The sequence below is a fragment of the Sinohyriopsis cumingii genome, chromosome 6, assembly GCF_028554795.1.
Source record: "Sinohyriopsis cumingii isolate HCF-2022 chromosome 6, ASM2855479v2, whole genome shotgun sequence".
Lineage (NCBI taxonomy): Eukaryota > Metazoa > Mollusca > Bivalvia > Unionida > Unionidae > Sinohyriopsis > Sinohyriopsis cumingii.
In genome coordinates this window covers 100,477,953-100,497,146 of record NC_142966.1, presented here as the reverse complement: position 1 = coordinate 100,497,146, position 19,194 = coordinate 100,477,953, and the positions used below count along the sequence as shown (strand labels likewise).

At 33.5% G+C, this 19,194-nt stretch overlaps 1 long non-coding RNA gene across 1 annotated transcript; it reads right to left on the bottom strand.

Annotated features, from left to right (window-relative positions):
* Nucleotides 1-3,520: 3,520 nt before the first annotated feature.
* Nucleotides 3,521-17,598, bottom strand: LOC149797564 (uncharacterized). Its single transcript, XR_016421532.1, has 5 exons — nucleotides 17,534-17,598; nucleotides 12,171-12,356; nucleotides 10,013-10,246; nucleotides 5,661-5,885; nucleotides 3,521-4,594 (listed from the first exon to the last, which is right to left on the bottom strand). It is a non-coding gene; the product is annotated as an uncharacterized LOC149797564 (long non-coding RNA).
* Nucleotides 17,599-19,194: the final 1,596 nt, after the last annotated feature.

The window sequence follows — 19,194 nt, the reverse complement described above, 5'->3', positions numbered from 1 at the left end:
TTTTTATCGCCGTATGCGACTTGCTCGATTGCTCCAGTGACTGGACTCAACAACTTTGTAATCACGAACTTTTTTCTTAAATAATTGTTTTGCCGGAATAAGCTTCCTTACTGCCGCTAATTCTTCTCGCGCTAATCTAGCAGAATGAGGCTCTCCAACTCTACTAGCTTTCCGACTCATATTATTTTCAACTATATTGTTTTAATGCGAGGTAAAATTAGGATCGGCAGCCAAATCTTCGCAAACTTCATCGATGGAATAAATTTCTCCTACCCCCCCCCCCTAAAATTGCTGTCCAAAATCAATGATTTTTGCACACAAAAATTGCAATCGGTGACGAATTTACGCAAATTATTTTTCGTGGGAAGGCTTATTTTTGAAATCTGAGGCTTCTACGGAGAAAGTTCTCGTAGAAAGGTTTATTTTGGTCTGGGGGTCTGGTCTGTAGAACTTCCCTGCTGCTTTAGGAGTGTTCTTCGGTAAAGGCGAAGAGCAAGAAAACTATAAAAAAAATTAAGAAGAAGATAAAAGAAAAAAATAGCAAAATAGTTATGGTCAGACGGTGTCAAAGCCTGTTATTTCACTACTTTCAGTGATTGATGTGGGTTAATTGATATATAATGTTCCCTCTTATCAAAATATGTATATAGTCTACAAAAGCAAGATACATAGTTTTGCAACTTAGATTGACATAATACACCCTGCTTGTAATGTCAATAGTATGCCCTTATATCAAAATGTCACATGACATAGTGAAGGTGAAAAAGTATTGATGATGGAATGAAAAGCTATTTCATATAGCTGCAAATATAATACATATATTGCTTCCTTACGATATTGGCCAAAACATTAACTGGTAATTGACAGGATAACTGTTTTTTTATTATTGATTATATATATATAACTACAATTATCCTTGATAACATAATATTGTTTACAAACTTGAGCGACAGTTAAGTCTCAGTTGTCCACTGAATTCATATTGTACTGGTTTTGATGTTATTTTTGGTTTTCGTTTTAATTTGAGATTGCCAATAGTGGAAGAAGAAGACTTGAATGTAAAACATCAAAAGAGTGGACAGAAGAACATTAAAACAACAAGCGATAGGTATTTGTCAGATAAAAGGGATTTTTAGAGAAAAAGTATAGCGTAAGATTCATTAATAGGTCTTGTATATTTAGTAAGATAAAACTATATCATCTCCAGTATGATGCTTTATAAACTGGTCGTGGCTTGCTTAAGAGATGTGCCATGTATATATATATATATATATATATATATATATATATATATATATATATATATATATATATATATATATATATATACGTGTGTGTGTGTGTGTGTGTGTGTGTGTGTGTGTGTGTGTGTGTGTGTGTAATATGGCCAGCCATCAAACATCATGAAACTGTTGTAGGCTATATAATTATTAATTGGATTGGGAATCATACCTTTGAGCCCCCATGCTCCACAGGAGAGTAATGACAAATACGTTTGATTTATGGTCGTAAAATGATTACAACACCAAATGCTATATGCCAATAAAGGTAACAATCATAAATGATGATATAGCGATACACTGAGCCCTCAGTAAATGGACAACCCCGCATGCCAGTGGAGAAGATCACCAATCTCGACAGTGTACTGTCACGTGCTGTTCATATCGATTATGAAACAAACGCAAAGCAAATGCGTAGCCTTTGACAGAAAACGCACAAATGGTTTTTTTTTTTTTGTTTTTTTTTTGACATTACAAACATATTGCACACTTTTTAAGTCCATTTTCCAAACACAACTAATTGCACAGTGAATCACAGAACTGAAAGATGGTCAGGAATGTAAACGACGTTTGATCTTAAAAATATATTGGACAGAATAACGTGGGACTGAAATATGATAAGGAACGAAGATCATGCAAGATAATTATATACACAAGGTCAGCAATAGAAAGCAGGTGCCCCGGCCTTGAGATTACAATACGCAGAATGTACCTCCACGTTCAAACAATCCTTCGAAAATAATAGGCGGGGGCAGTACCATTGATAGTAACTATTGAATTGACTGTACGTGCGTTGCTAATCCACGGTATGAACCGTATGGACCACATTGCATATGTAACATATGCAATGTGGTCCATACGATTAATACTGTGGATTAGCAACCCACGTACAGTCAATTCCAATCGAAGTGAACCGTCATCAGTGTTGGACAACGACAAATGGAAGACGTGAATCGGTGGTAAGCGAGCTTCAGAAAACTTATCCATATTTCTAATCTGCTGGTTCGGGTAAATTGCGTTGCCGTTGATCAAATCAAACTTTTCAGGTCCTTTAATCGCTGCACCGTTTCGATGAGTTTGATGATGAATTTGACAAGGCTGTTTCTCATGCATGTTTACAGGGCCATTTCCTCATAACACGATTGCCGATGAAGTACCCGATCCAAAATTATTTAAAGTTCGTTATGTTAACGCATCCATTGCCTAAGGATATGCGCCTGAGTTATATCATAAGTAAATGGCATATATAGGTATTTTGCGAGTACATAGTATTATATGAGCTCGTAAATGATTCCTTGTAAGATGGCATCCGATGATTTCAAAACGTCTTGCACGGCTTGTATATTGACTCCATAATATATGTGTCTTTTCATGTGAATCTTAATAAAACTCCTGGCACTATGTTTGCCCGCTTGGTTTCTGCAGTTTGCACATATTTATCATGCTCTCATGTAGGTGCCTCTGATGTTTCCAGATATTATATGCTCAGGGCATATCTCTATTTAATTTGTTGTTGTCGGTGATCATCAATTTTCAAAACATGAATTATTATTCATAGCAGCCAGAAATTAAAGTCAAGATAAACTATATATAAAGCCCGACTAATTACATAACGAATATTCAAACAAGTATAAAAGATAATCCGGTAAAATATCATTTCAGTGCTTAAACAACATTATTTTACTCCCTAGCTGTCACTGTTTGTTTTCCAGACAATCTCGTATTAAGTTTTCGAAGAGTGTTCTACGATAAGGATAAATAAATAGTATGGCTAGAGGAGCAATACGATTCTACTTCTTACATCTACCTGATGTTTTGGAAGATTCCTGTAGCTGACACTCAAAGGGTCAAGTTTCGAAACAAAAGCTTATTTCTCTAATCTTACCATACCGCCAGACGTATCTGGCTGATAAAGGCATTAAGACCAAGAACAGGTGTCCTTCCTTGCGTTTCTCGAGCACCTTATTTTCGTTGTTGTTGTTGTTGTTGTTGTAGGGTTTAACGCCATTTTTCAGCACAAGATAGGCTATACATGGCGGCCAGTATAATTGGTGGAGGAAGAACCCTGGGAAACCCCGGGAAGAACCACCGACCCACGATAAGCTACTGGCAGGCTTTCTCACGTACCAACGTTAACCGAACCTGAGACTCGAACTCACGCAGACAGAGGTCCTTATTTTCGTATGAAAGGTATTTTGACGCATTGTCGAACAAGTGTCATTTCCCTTAAGTAAAGCGTTAAGAAGACGCTTTCCTTGTCTTCTTCGTCAACACTTTTATGTACTGTACATTGATACATTTAGTCCAAATATGTGTTTACTTTTGATGCGTACTATGGTCTTACTTTATTCGCAGTAGCATGCCAGTGACGATTGTAATATTGGTTATAATGATCGGATGAAAAATTATATGTCCTTGGTATTGTTCGTTTTGTTAGTTTAGATGAAATTGCAGTTCAAAACGGCAAGCCTTATCGTATAATTGTCCGTTGTACAGATGATAATCTTCCGGAGATACTCTGCTATAATAGGAAAACTGGCAGTGATTGCGTTCATGTACGCCGTAAATACTAAATATAAACATCGTAATGGATGTATATATTCAATACCTTTGACGTTTTAACAAGAAAGAGTTAGGAAAAGTACTTTTAAGAATACATCACGATAGGTAAAAGAAAAGGAACGAAAACCAGCATACTGCTCATGCAAAACGTTTCAACGAGTTTCACCTTGTGTTGTCATGTTCCCCTTTCAAAACAGCACATATTTAATTCTGTGTAATTGGTATAACTACAAGTGAGCTTCATCTCTTCATTCATTTGCATTCAGAAAGTAACACTTATGATTTACTTACGTTTACAGTATATGTGATTCATATGAAATATAGTGCAGAAAATGTTACCCTAAGTACTCAGTGGTAGCATCTCGTTACACAATAATACAAATAAGTCATCCCATTCACAGTGTTTCTGCTATAAAGACCATGTCTAAGTAAACATTGCGATAGATACAAAATCAACTACAAATATTTGGAATGAATCTTTCACCTTTTCTAAGGGCATATATTATACCAGATTCGATAACGAATATTTGAGTAAAACATTTACCCATTAGTATCTTCCATTTCCCTTAAAACTGACGAGACTGTTGTACCTTTCATCTCCAATCCCAATGCCATATTGGGCTCTGTTTCCTTTAGAAGTGTTCGGTTCTGACCTTTATCTCCTTTCGTTTTGAAGATGTCATTCGTCAAACGGTTTTTGTTTTCCCTGCGCTTGACCATCATTAATTTCAACTGTTTGATTCTGAAATATTCTTTCAAAAAGCATGAAGCATTTTAGTGAAAATTGATACGCCAGAACTAAATGTTACTTTAGATGCCCAATATAGTGTAACATCATTTATCTGTCACATGGTTCTATTATTTTCTTCATACATTGTAAAAATGCAGCCATTTTTTGAAATCGTTTCTGCATCTCGTATCTTTATAAATTTTAAGATGGATAAAGATAAATGTTGCGAGGTGTCTTAGGTGTCCATGCATATGAATAGCATTGTTTTCCCGTTTCACCTTGACTTTGTTTATGGAACTTTTCTGAAAAAAATTATTTTGTGAAGTGAAATGTTACAAGACGGTTTCCTATTGGTTCTGTTGCTAAGTTGACAAAACATTTAATAACATCTTTAGGATCAACAAATAGCATACGAAGGGCAGCAATGGAATTATACATTCTCCTTATACCTCAATTTGTGGATGATTAAAACAGATGAATATTTATTTAGTCCAGTTAGAAAGAGAAACAAGTTCCTTTCCCTTCTTCTACAATTGTACTGGACGTATTTGACTGATATAGGCCCATGCTCTGCTATAACAGGATAACCGACAGTGATTACGGTCATGTAGCAATTATGCCGTAAATAGCACATTTTCTGACTTTTTGTTTGGTGAATGTAGAATTTTAGCAAGAAAGAGTGAAAACAGTTATTTGAGAGATCATTATTGATAGAGAGAATTAAAGGTGCGAAATCCAAAATGCTACCTAAGTACGATGCCTCAGCTTGTTTCACATTGTGCAGCGATAGTGCTGCTAAAATTGGTTCATATGTGATTCTACGTATTTTATAATATTACAGACCCGGTGTATTTGGTATATTCAGGCAGATTGCATGCAAACAAATATGTATGTTTCTGCTTCTGATTGCATTGTATGTACATGAGAACCAACATTGTACATAATCTGCAACGTTTAATACATGTGCCTGCTGCTAAAATCGTGTGTATTAACATAATGTTAAAGCTACGAAGAGCAATCTTCTAAATAAGTCGTTCACGGACATATATCATTTTACTTGATTCAACAACAACTAATTAAAAATTTACCCTTTGGTATTCTTTAAAGCTGGTGATACTGCCATGTTTGCCATCTTTAACTATGATGACTTTTTGAGCTTTTGTTTCTTAGGATCTGATTGTCCCTTTTCTTTACTTTCTTTCTTGGGCACGGTAGTCTTTGGATTTTCTGGTTGCCCTTGCATCTGATCATTATTAACTTCCACTGCCTGATTGTATAAATCCTCAATAATCTTAGACGCACGCTCCAAATAACTGCAAAATGTTTTAGACCCTTGTTATCTAGATATTTTTCTATGTTGCATTTTTATTTGATATTCTATTTTCAATCCAAATATTGCTAACAAAGGCTAAGAAAAACTTTAAAAAATGTAAACAATAATGATTAATATTGTTATTAAATTATTTTTTATTTCGTTACATAATGATATATAAGAAAATGGTTACAATTGTCATTTAAGTAGTAATAGTATTTTGTAGAACAGCAAATGTTATACTAAATTTTCCATACGTTCTAAATTACTTGATGAAGGATACTTATTTTTAAGACACAGTGACATCATCTACAAAAACGGACTGTTGTGCGAAAAGAAAAACAAAATGGGGTATGTTCCGGTGTGTTGTCTATCCATCCGTACAAAACGGGAAACCTAATTTACCTGATTGAAAATAATCGTTGTGAACCTATGACATATCGGCTGCATTGCAAAAACCTTATAAATTGCCCTACATCTTCAGCCGTTTGTTATACTTGCACATTAGAGAAGTACCGCCGTATTATGACTGCTCTCGTGAGCTGTTTTGTCCTCCTGTCCATTTGTCGGTTACTCCGTTTATCTGCCCGTGATAAAGCTTATTCTCAGTTTTCCATCTAAATTGCATGAAGTTATTTAACGAAACATATGGAAAACATTAATGTTGTTTTGGATGCGCAATTAGTGGTTACATTGCTAATTTGCCTTGTCGTGAGGTAAATGTCTTAACGAGTGGATATAGTCAGGTTATTGCAGCTCCTCTTGATATATCACTAGAAAAATTATATGCTAATTTTGTGAGCCTAATTTGTGGTTGGTGTAAATGCAAAATAAAGTTTGATGTCTTGCTCTTTCCTTTCTCTGGTAATTTTTTATTTATAAATGTTAAGATAGACTTTGCAAAGTGACACTTCAGGCAAAAAGATTGTCTTTATTTCTGTCTCCTAGCCGTTTGAACGATTTACTACTACATTTAAGGCTTAAGAATTTATACTGTAGATGCGCAGATCGATTTCCGTGTCTCCATCAATCTGCCTCGATTTAATTTCTCGATTTCCTTTATATGTTTTCTAAACAATGCGCATCTTCGAAAGTCAAGCTTTAAAAATTAAATACCTTGATCTTCTCTTTCCTTAACACGCTGCTAGATGATCGTACTATAATAGGCACATAACAAAGCGAACACCTCGCCTTAGCCTTTTGGTCGCGTATCTCCTTTTCATAAAAGAACTTTGCTGAAGCATTCTGGAAGAAATGTTATTCAACTGAAGTCATGTTTTGATGAAGTCGCTCTCTTCCTGTTCTCATTTAACGCTTGAATGCTTTTATTGAAATGTTTGGTTCAATAATTATTTAGTTTGATAAGCATTATGATTGTATTGTTTTCATAGTAATATGCCAGTTCTGATTTTAATATGGGTTATTCAAATTGGCTCAGAAAATATATATATATATATATATATATATATATATATATATATATATATATATATATATATATATATATATATATATATATATATAATATATCCTTGGTCTTCCTCTTTCTGTTGACTGTTGGCTGAAATTAATTTTTAGGATAGGAAATAGACAAATGTTGTAGACCACGTTGTCCAGGTAGTTTTAGTCTTATCTTGTAGTGATGTCCTGCTTTACGTATTAAAGACTTTAGGATTTTTGAAGGTCACATGGATAAAACCAATAAAAAAGAAACGAAAATATCACTATTGTAAAATGTACGAATGAGTTTCACATACTGTGGCGTAGTTGCTTATAATAAATGGATCATATATGATTTTCTGGTTTCTATTTTAATTACAGACGAAGTGGGTTTCATATATACAAGCAGACTGCATGCAGATAAATAATGAGTGTATATCCTTATATCTGCATTATATGTACATCATATTAAACATTGTACGTAACCAGTAGACCTAAGTACACACAGAAGAAGCATTTCTTTTCCAAATATTACCAATAAGGTCTTCCATGGAGTGTATCATTGCTAACATGCTCTTTACTATCAAAATAATGTATTAGAATCGAAATCAAACAACAAATCGTTTAATCAATCCTTCACTTTTTCTCAGAGCAACTATTATTTCCGGTTTGATTGCAACCAGTTGATTAAGATATGTGTTCTTTTGCATTCATCGAAATTGACAAACCTGCTGTGTATTTCATCTCCAGCTTATTTCTTTTCCTGGAGCTGATAGTCGTTCATTTATCTGGTTTTGCTTATGCCTGATCGGTATTAAATGGCACTGCCTGATTCTATACGTCATCAATATCTTTCACGAAGGCTCTAATTCATCGCAAAATGTATTTAGACAGATCCTATCTGTCCATCACTTTAAACTATTATTAAATTTTTTTATTTATTTTCTTACGAGATATTTATAATAAACCGACTTGAAAACATACATACGAATGATTAATATTGTCATTAAGTTAGTAATATTATTTGATAACACAGCTAAAGTAAGACTAAATACTCAAAACTGAAATTGGGAAAATAATTTATAATATAAAGATACATTTTCGACATAAAACCAAAGAATGGTTGTCTAGAACGAATCTAAAATATATGCAATAAAGGACTATTTTGTAACAGATCCAACCACAGGACATTTTCCTATCAATTATCTATTCAATCATTGCAAAAATCGAAAATATGCAAAATTCAGCTGCAATTTCTGATTTTTCTAATCTACGCACTTCAACGACATACTGGCATGTTATGATCGCCCTTGTGCTACGTTAGTCCACCTGTCCATATGTCCTTTACTGCGTGTGTCTGTCTGTGACAAAATGTATGATCAAATCACCTAGTAAACTGCATAAAGACCTTTCACCAAACTTGTAGTTTAGACAAAATAATGTTGTATTAGATTGCAATACGATATGACTTCATTAACTGAGTTTCATTTGGAGTGCGTTTCTTGAAAAATTGTTGAAAAGTGAATATTTTGAGGAGCCATCTTCTCCTCATCTGTCTTTCTAAACTGGCAAACAAATTATGTGGAGATTTTATGAGGTAAATCAGTGGCAGATATATACGCACAATAAGGTTTTATTTGTTTTCCTCATTTCTTTGTGACACTTTTATGGAAAAATATTAAAGGAGATATTTGAAAAGTTTTTAAAGAAGTTTGCTATCTATTCTCTTTCAGCTTTTTGAAAGATTTGATAATATGTTGTATTTTGTATATGCCTAATATTTGGGTTAATTACTTAAACTGTATCCCCAAAAATACATCTTCATAAAAATTTCTTTTTTTCTCTTCTCCGCGCTTGTTCCTTTGCAGATTTTACAAAACGTGCTGAAACAGACTGAGTAAGGATCCTGTTAGACTTTCTCGTGTTCCTTACTTCTGTAAAAACAATTGCTTCAAAGACATTCTGAAAAAGTAAATTTCGCTGACTATGCTTCATCGTTATTAATATTCCCTTGATGTTCATCGCTTTGTTTGCCCGAGCTGAGGCTGTTGCTCAAACAAAGATAATTCTTGTAGCACAATTATTCGTTGTACAGTGTCAATAGACTATCTTGTGGATATGATCTGCTTTAATAGATCAGCTTGCACTGACCACGTTCAAGCAGTAATTATGCTGTAAATACAAATTTAATTTTCCTTATTCGTGATGGCAGTGAATGTATATATTAAATACCTTTGCGTTTGTACCACGAAAGAGTGAAAAAATTGTTTTTGAGAAAACATCACGTTAGGAAAAATAAAAGTAAAAATAAAACCTACTTCTCAATTAAAAAGTGTGGCGGTTTTGCTTCTACAAATATTTGGTTGTACGTCTTCTGTATACCTGCAAGTGAGCTTCATCTATTGATGCAGATTGCAATATAATAAGTAATGTATATGCTTTCATTTACGTATATAGAATGAAAAATTAAAAAGCAATATAGTTCTGAAAACGTAACCCTAAGAACTCATAGAAAAATAATTTCTTTGCACAATATTACTAATAATGCCTACGATTAAAACTTTGTCCTAGAAAACATCGTGACAGATACAAAATCAAACAACAATCGTTTGAATAAATCGTTCACCTTTTCTAAAAAAAAATTATTTATACCAAACTGAATAACGAATAATTGACTAAAACATTTACCCTTTCATATCCTCCATTTTCTTTAAAGCTGACGAGACTGTTGTGCCTTTCATCTCTAAATCCTATGCCATATTGGGCTCTGCTTTCATTGACACTGTTTGTTCCATATCTTTACCTCCTTTCTTGGAGCTCGTATGAGTGGCTGTTTCTTGTTTTCCTAGCTGCTTATCATCATTAGCTTCCATTGTCTGCTTGTATCAGTCCTCAATAATCTTGGACGCACGCTGAAAATCACTACAAAGTACATTTAGACCCTTTATTGTCTCACGATCTCTCTACATTATTATTCACTTATCTATTTACTTAATGGCCAACCATGTATAATACTATCGCTTGACAGCATAACTAAAAAATGATTAAGTATGTAATTACATTGGTAATATCCCTCTAAAACGAAGCAGACTTTACTGACAAAATACTTACAAAGGGATAGTAATCTTGTAGGACATAGAAAAACGGTATAAGAAAAGAACAAAAGTTGTCTTAAAAAGAACGTACAATGTTTGACCAAGGACTATTGTGTGGAAAATAAAAGAATACCGAGATATTTCCCTTGCAATATCGAAGATATTCGTAAACAACGAGAAGCTAAATCACTTGGTTAGAGAGAATCTTTGTCAACCTATCGCGTTTTGAGTTCACAGAACAATATTTCATTTTTGCGCCGCATGTTCGTATATACCTCGTACATCAACGAGGTATAGGTTTATTTCGATTGCCATCTTGCTCAATTTGTCAATCTGTCTACCTGTCCCTTAATCTGAATATCTGTCCGTGCCAGGATTAACACTGAATCTACGTCTACGTTGCATAGAGACTTACAGTGGAACTTTATACGCCAAACACAAATGTTAGATTAGATGAGCGATAGGTTGCAATTTCATGTATTTGCAACTTTTTTGTGCTGCTCTTAATTCAGTTAGCAATATTATTATAAAGAATAGCAACGCTGAGGCTAAATTCTCAAAACTGGCACATATATTGAACGATGGATAATTAGTTTTAAGATGCAACTAAAATATGTGCAAAAGAGACTGTTCTGGAAAACTAAAACAAAACGGGATATGCCCCTATGTTTGGAACCCATCCGTACAAAACGATAATACTCATTGACCTGGATGAAATGAATCGGTGTCAGACTACGACCTTTCGATTCAGTTGCAAAATGTTGCAAATTACCCTACGTGTTCTGCCTTTCCTAACCTTGTACACCATCGAAATATAACCGTGTTATGATTGCCCTCGTGCCCTATTTTGTTCCCCTGTCCGTATGTCGGTTATTCTAGGTCTCTGTCCTTGATAAAGCTTATTCACAAATCTCGTTGTAAATTGAATGTAATATTTTAGTGATACTTTATTGGCCAAACAATAATGTTTTCTATAGTCAGTACGGTGTTACTTATTTAAAATAGATTATTTGAATGAGTCATTAATTTCATAAAACAAATATCATTCATGGTTCAATAGCGAGTAAATGGTTCAAACACTAACAATTTTGTTTCTTCCATTTTCTTTAAAGCCATCGAAACTGTCGCGCCTTTCTTCTCAAGTTTAGATACCATATCAGGTTCTGTTGTCTTTGGAAATGTTTTCGTCTTAATAATACTTTCTTTCTAGGAATTCTTTGTCGTCGGTTTTTGTGGTATTGCTTGCTCCTGATCATCATTTTCTTTCATTGCTAGATTGTATAAGTCCTCAATAATTTCTGACGTACTCTCTAAATCACTACCAAGAGTATTCGGACATTTAATATTTAATCATCAATCTACATTGTAATTCGTAGTTTCTAGTTTCTGCCTAATAGTTCAAATAAAACTGTATAACAGCATAAAGGAAAACGATTATTAAAACAGAATTATTATTTGACCCACCTAAAGTAAAATATGTAGTTAATATTTCCATAGTAAACATTTTAATACAATCTCCGCTGATTCAGTTATGTAAATGATAGGGGCTATAGTTAGTCATGCAAACATGTTCGATGAATTTACTATTGGCTTAACTATTGGCATGTATTTGCGCAGTAATGACTAAATTCACATATTCTTCTTTGTGCCATTCCTAAAAGAAATTAAGCGGTGAACGCAGTTAAAAGTTAGAGTACTTGCAGAAAATTCAAAGGATTTTCATAGGGAAGACTTCACATTGATCAAGCTACCTTTTTCTTTCCTTGCAGAGACTTGCCACTTTTAATGCATAATCGTAGCCTTTGCTTACTTTCACTTTCAGGCGTTCGTCTGGCTTTGGAAATACTTGTATGTCACATATGTTTTCTAATATTTCGATGATAATCGTCAAGCACTCCACCATGAAACTCATTTCATTGTCAGTATCGCTTTGGAGTCTGAAATAGCACATAACCGAATAATTCAGATATGTAGAAATAGGAATGGAAAGGAAGAATTATATGGTTGCCAGCATGTACAAAATATTGTCCTGGAGGTATATCGCACATGCCAATCTCCTAAGCAATATTCAATACAAATTGTCAACTTTGTAAGACGTCATACCATGATTAAAACGAATAACAATTGTATAATAAATGTGAGTTTTATGCATGTCATTTTGTGAACATTTACATTTTACAACTTTTAAAATCTGCTGCAAATAAATAAATAAATAAATATTAAACGAAACCCACATAAAAGAACAAGCTACGACATGGGTCCGAAAAGTGTCGTAACTTAGTGAGTCAGTGAATAAATTAAAGAGGATCGTGCAGATGTAAATGATTTGGCAATGTCTTCGTCGAACACGATTGTACCTATAGAAAATCTGAAAAATACCTGATAGCACAAACTAAAGCCGTTTGACAGACAGAAGTGCAAACAGCAAACATGTTACCAAAACAACCATACTGAGATATTATTATGTTCATAGCTTACTCCTGCTTTGTATCTCAAAAATTATATGTAAAAAGTCGTTTTCATTCTCTGTCGGTAAGAATTAGCTAAGATGGATCGCTTTTGACACATTCAGTAAGGCACTATAATACGGACGCAATGTTTTTAATCTTTAGACTTAATTCTACCTATTATAATGATGTTAAAGTTTCAATTTTTTAGAAACAAATTTCAATTTTAACATTTTAACTTCTTCCATGCTGTTTTCAAAAGTAAATTGGTTTCGCATTACTGAAAGAGAACACGGCGACAATCTGTTTAACTGATATAAATATAAATCTGTCCGACAATATTGATGTTCTTTAGAAAGATAAACCAAACGCAAATTATTAAAATGTCTCTCCTGTCAAATGGCAGCTGTGTATAAATTTCCGTTTGACTTCGCGATGTAAGCAGATTATCCAAGAAAAACAAAATAATGTGGCAATTCTTGCTATATGTTCTGGGTCATTATGATTACTTGGCCTAAGGTAAGATTTGACAAAATAAATTTTCCAAACTTTAGGTGACGTCAAATACAGCGATAAGAATGAAAACCATAGAGGTTTCCTTTCACATTTATTTTGAATTTGTTTATTACCTGAATACCAAACTTTTGATGCACTAATATAAATGATAAATCATGTCTCACGAATTATTGCTTTTAAAAGTTTCACCAGTTGTCGATGTGTTATGAGACCATCATGCGGATATGATAATAAAACATACGCCTAAATAGCGTAACTTATTTGATATTTGCACTAAATTATTACATGAACATAGATCTGGCGGACATACGAGAAATTTACACGACGACTGCTTTACCGACTTTTATTTAGGCCACCGATATACAGAGGATTATCCAAAAACATGCTGACAGCTTTGCAGTCCAATGAACTCGAGAAACGTTGACTGTAACTCACCAATAAATAATAAACAGCAGATGATTGCGATAATAAATACTCCTCAAACTCTTATCTTTCATATGACATTATAGTCTGTTTATCCGTTGTAATCAAGATAACAAAGGTTTAAATGATCATATGTTTTCAATTTAAAGGCATGTACTCGTGATACGTGATGCCTTATTTATCAATATTTTTCTCTCTCTTTATCTCTCATACTCTCTATCTCTCTCTCTCATTTGCCTAAAATCAATTGCCAATATTTTATCTCTGGATCGTTTATCCACGTTTAGAAGAATTTCCTATACTTTTGTAGCAAAATACAATGGATAATATTTAAATGACTCCCTCCTGGACACGATTTCTTTGGCAAATCTATATTTTTGTCGCTTCCCTTAATTACGAAATAAACAAAACCAGCAATTTCCGTTTTGCAACGTTACTTTTATTTAAATGAAAGTTCAACCAAATGATCATAGCTTTATATAAATGTATGGTCGGTTCTTCATGCCACGTGGTCACACATTAGAACCAAGCAAGCCTAAATGAATGATATTGACGTATTTAGTTATTTTCTTGGATCTAACGCTTTATTTATTTCAGCAACACTGTAAACAAGTTATTTGGTAAAATTTAATAAGGTTAAAACAATTAAAAACCATAATACATGTCTGGTATTATTATCTTAAATATAACCAGAACCAGATATTCTGAAATTCCAGTCAATTTGAAAAAATCAACAACACATTTTATATGCATATTAAAGAAATAAAAATAAGAAATATTGCCGACAATAACAGACTTCATTGATTCGAGCTTCAGGTCAAATAGCTAAAGAAATGTTTGTTAAGTACATCTATTTTGTGTGTTTAAATTTTCTCATTGATTGTAGTGTTTAATGTTCATTTGCAAAGAACATATTGCATGGCTATCTTTTGCATGCGTGTGGAAAACATTTTAAGATCATGATCATTTGTGAGTTGTAAATAAATTGTTTCGAAATCTAGCTTTGGTGATTCTAGAAAATGAACGTGTTCACAGTTTGGGGAAATTTCTGTTCACTGTCTGGGGAACTTATCCGTCGGAATAATTGAGTATTGCAACATAATTCAGGTCGGGTTGTATTGCTGCATAGGTCAGATTCTGATGTATTCCGATGTAAATCAAGAAAATATATATTGAAAGATAGAGCGGTGAGTATGTATAAAAAGAGGAAGAATTGACCAATTATTCATATCCCTCTTCATAACTTTTTGTTTACATTCTGCAGAAGAATTTACGGTTATGTTTATATTTCATTAGAGATGAAAAGGATTCGTTTATTTAATTTATTTACTGGAATTTCAAATTGCTCATATACTGCTTGGACTAAAACATTGTTTGAGATTATTGTGAATTCATTCAAAGGCATTCTTAATCATATACTTTTGATCCAGCAAGGCTGCTGAAACACAGGCACATTTAAAGATACAGGTATACCAGAAAATAGAACTGGAATTCATTTTGGAACACTCTGTAATGTAAGCCTTGTGATAGAACTTGTAATATAATCTGGAATTTAATTCACAATATTGAAAGATTCTCCTAAATTTTAATTGTATAACATATAGAAGATTTGAGAGTTAAATTATATTTTGCATTTTACTAAACTCTTTGGATTCGCTGCTTCTGCTCCTTAGCTTAACACCATAGAGCTGTAATACGTTTAAGAGGTAAATATGTTCCGGTTTCTTTAAACAACATGTGTAAGTTAAATTCGCGATTCTCTGGTCAAATGTACTGGCACAGAATTAATTGAATTTACTGCCAAGAAAATCATTTACAACTAAATCAAGCCACATGGCGTTATTCAATCAATATGTTATGAGTTCTATAATTCATAGTGTTAATGTCATTATTACACAGCATCACTACGTGGTTTTATTAATTTGAAAACATATTTAAGTCATTTGACTTAATTGTACCTGAAATACAAATGAGAAAGTACACGTAAATGAACTAACTGGAAACTTCACACACCAATTTAATACTTAAATACTGGTTAATTTCGGTCTAGGTGGGGCAGAAGGGACTTGTTTTGACACAGCGATTTCAGTCGTTTGAGGAGTCAGTCGAAAACAGGTGCAGCATTAAATTGCTAACTATTTTTATCTCTACACACCGACATGGCTTATATGCAAACAAATATATTTAGACTCCTTGTCATGCCCGTCTAGCTCACGTTCCGGAATTTTAGAAAGTATTAGCTATTCTGATATTTGGTTGGATTAAATTCATTTTTTCCTCATCGAGGGCTTTTTAGCAATATTTTTCATCGCGAGTCATTGGACACATACAATTAATCTAAGTAGGGTTACATTATATTTGAACAAACGCGTACGAGAAGGAATTTAGTCTCTCTTTCATTAGTACCACTACTGATTTTAGATATGAAAAGCATCACGAATATAAAAAGCATAAAGCATCGCGTGGAAGAGTGAATATTCCCACCAACTGGATGAGTTTCATTATTTAAATCGTTAAGGAGGTGCAGTAAAATAGGACAGTAAGAGAATATTATAATCTCTCTAACCTATCATAACGATCATATATATATATATATATATATATACAAAAAATACTATCATACATGCTCATATTCCCTCACGACTAAGCACACATCACCGAAAATGATGCTACTAAATCGGTGTTATGTGCACTCGTGTGTAGCAGACACAGTCGCATGACCACCTAATAATTAATTCACATCTCTCTACACAGTCATTCCGGATTTCTATGAAATAAATCAAGGTGTATATAATTAATTACAGAGAATTATAAATATACACCAGACAGAATGGAAACTTTTACACCTGAATTCTATAGAAGAATGCTTGATAATAGTATGCAGAATTAATATTTAATACAAATAATAGCCTACAGGTTAGAGAATATTTAATTAGTACTCTACGAAGACTCGAACCCCGTTCCACATATTCTAACAGCTGCTCACCGCTAAATAATTACAAGAATATTGCTTTAAATAGATTACCTGACCAGTTTACTAATAACCATGCTACTTGTTTTATTTTTATCGTTCATTCTTTCGAATCAGACAATAATTTCAAAGAGGAGCACTAAAGGTTTGTGGAAGGTTAATATTTGCAGTAATCTAATCATCGATATGTATGGCATTGCTGTCTTTACTGTGATAACATTGTTTGCAAATTACAATATTTCTCTCTGAAATTGGTATCAGATAAATTATGATTCCGTATACAGCCCTGTATTTGTATTATGAAACAATGAGCGATTTAGGACAGATTGCAAATTATATTCATTTACCGTTTCTGAAACACCACGAGAGCTTCATTTTTCCCCAAATAACGTCTAAACATCTTATCACAATCTTACAAACAAGCAATAACTATAGATATCCAGTGAGCACAAAACAGACATTTAAGAGCATGTGCATTAGAGGCCCTCATTTACGTCATAATGGTAATGTAAAACTTTCAAATGCAGGCAACAGTTTTTCAAACTGACTTGCCTGTCCAATCCAAGCAGAATATCAAAGAAATCTGGCAGCCTCCTAATCTTAATCGTACTTGTTTTTCATTAAACTTATATTTGGATGCGTACTGATGAAATTCAAAAACTATAATATTCACATCATCGTTTGCATCTTGTAATTGTAATAGCCCCTGTAAAAATTATTTGTGAAGCATCAAAAACGAATGTCAAAAAGATTGTACCTTGTCTTGTGTTCCAGTGGAAGATTTGAATTAGATGTCCCAATGATTCCAGTCGTACCCGTTTCCTATTTAAAACAAAACAAGAGATTAACAACACTTCATGTGTACGATTGACAAATATAAATAACACATTGAACAAAGTACTGAAAATGAATAATATTTTAATGCTTTTTGACAGTGCAGCTTCGTGGCGGATTAACAACATTAATAGATAATAATCGCCATAAAGCTAGTCACACAGAAAAGGATGATTGCAACAAGTTAAGTTTCTCAGATTGTGGGTTTCCGGTCACTGTTGTTCAAGTAATCTTTCATAGTTTACTTAAATGTCTCTTATATCAAACAACGAGATGGCGATGCATAAAACAAATACATTGTGATAGAGCAATAGTATAACTTTCTCAGATACTAATAGTAAAAATCGGATAAATCTTGAAAGCTTAGATGGCTGTGTAAAAGGACCATAACGACACCGACCAGAACACACGGACTCGTCGTGGTAATGAAAGGACACACTGTGTATTTGTAAGAAGTCCGAGTTGTGAAAATGGGGTATATTTACTTCAAGAGTACAACTAAGTATATGATAAGTCCTTGCAGTTATAATTTACCTGGCAGCAAAGTTTAACAACTAAAAGACACCTCTGAACAAGGACATACCACGGCTAATGTGTACGAGGGTCTTTCTCAAATACTTGTATTCATTGTTAAGACTCCAAGCACCACATGAAGATGAAACAAATTAGTTGGGTTTATATACATTTATATTTACCCGATTTAAGGGGCATTGACATTAAAGCACGCGCTGCAACTAAATGTCTATCAAGTAACAAATTAAGACAAACGGATATATATATATATATATATATATATATATATATATATATATATATATACGTGTGTGTGTGTGTATGTGTGTGTCCGATTATTCCATCATCAAGCCTCGCCAAGAACTCATAAAGTTTTCGATATGCTGAGGTTACAAGAAGTCAAAATATAAATGACGTAACAAACACTTCATATTGAGCTGCACAGCAAACATTGCGTTTACACCGATGAACATCCATAATTTGATTACTTCAGATAGTTTGTCTGGCAAGAGAATTGAAATACTTAAGAGGACCCGTTGAGTCTTTAGAAAATATTGTCGATTGAACAAATAGGGAAAGAGCACAAGTCATTTATAAACGTGTCATGATTAGGATCAGGTAAACATACTAAACTATTTCTGATCTCTTAGTTTTGTTTCCAGAGTCTTGGTTGCTTCGTTTTCCTAGCTCGCTCGAGAGTTTCAAATCTGGTTTCTATGTATCTTTTTCTCTTAGCTCCTATCTGAAATAGTTACTAAATCTTAAGATAAAAGACCTACAACTGAAATTAAAGGTTTCTATGTATCTTTTTCTCTTAGCTCCTATCTGAAATGGTTCCTAAATCTTAAGATAAAAGACCTACAACTGAAATTAAAGGATACACATTAAAAAGACGCTCATTTATATCCCAAGCGCCGCGTAGACATGTATTGGGTTATAGAAATGTTCATGCATGGAACACTATAGTGAATCCTGCAGATTGTTCAAATGCGACATAATTAACTTGTATCCAAATTATACATGGAATATAAGAAAATCATAAACTGCATGAAAAGATCTGATACTCATGAA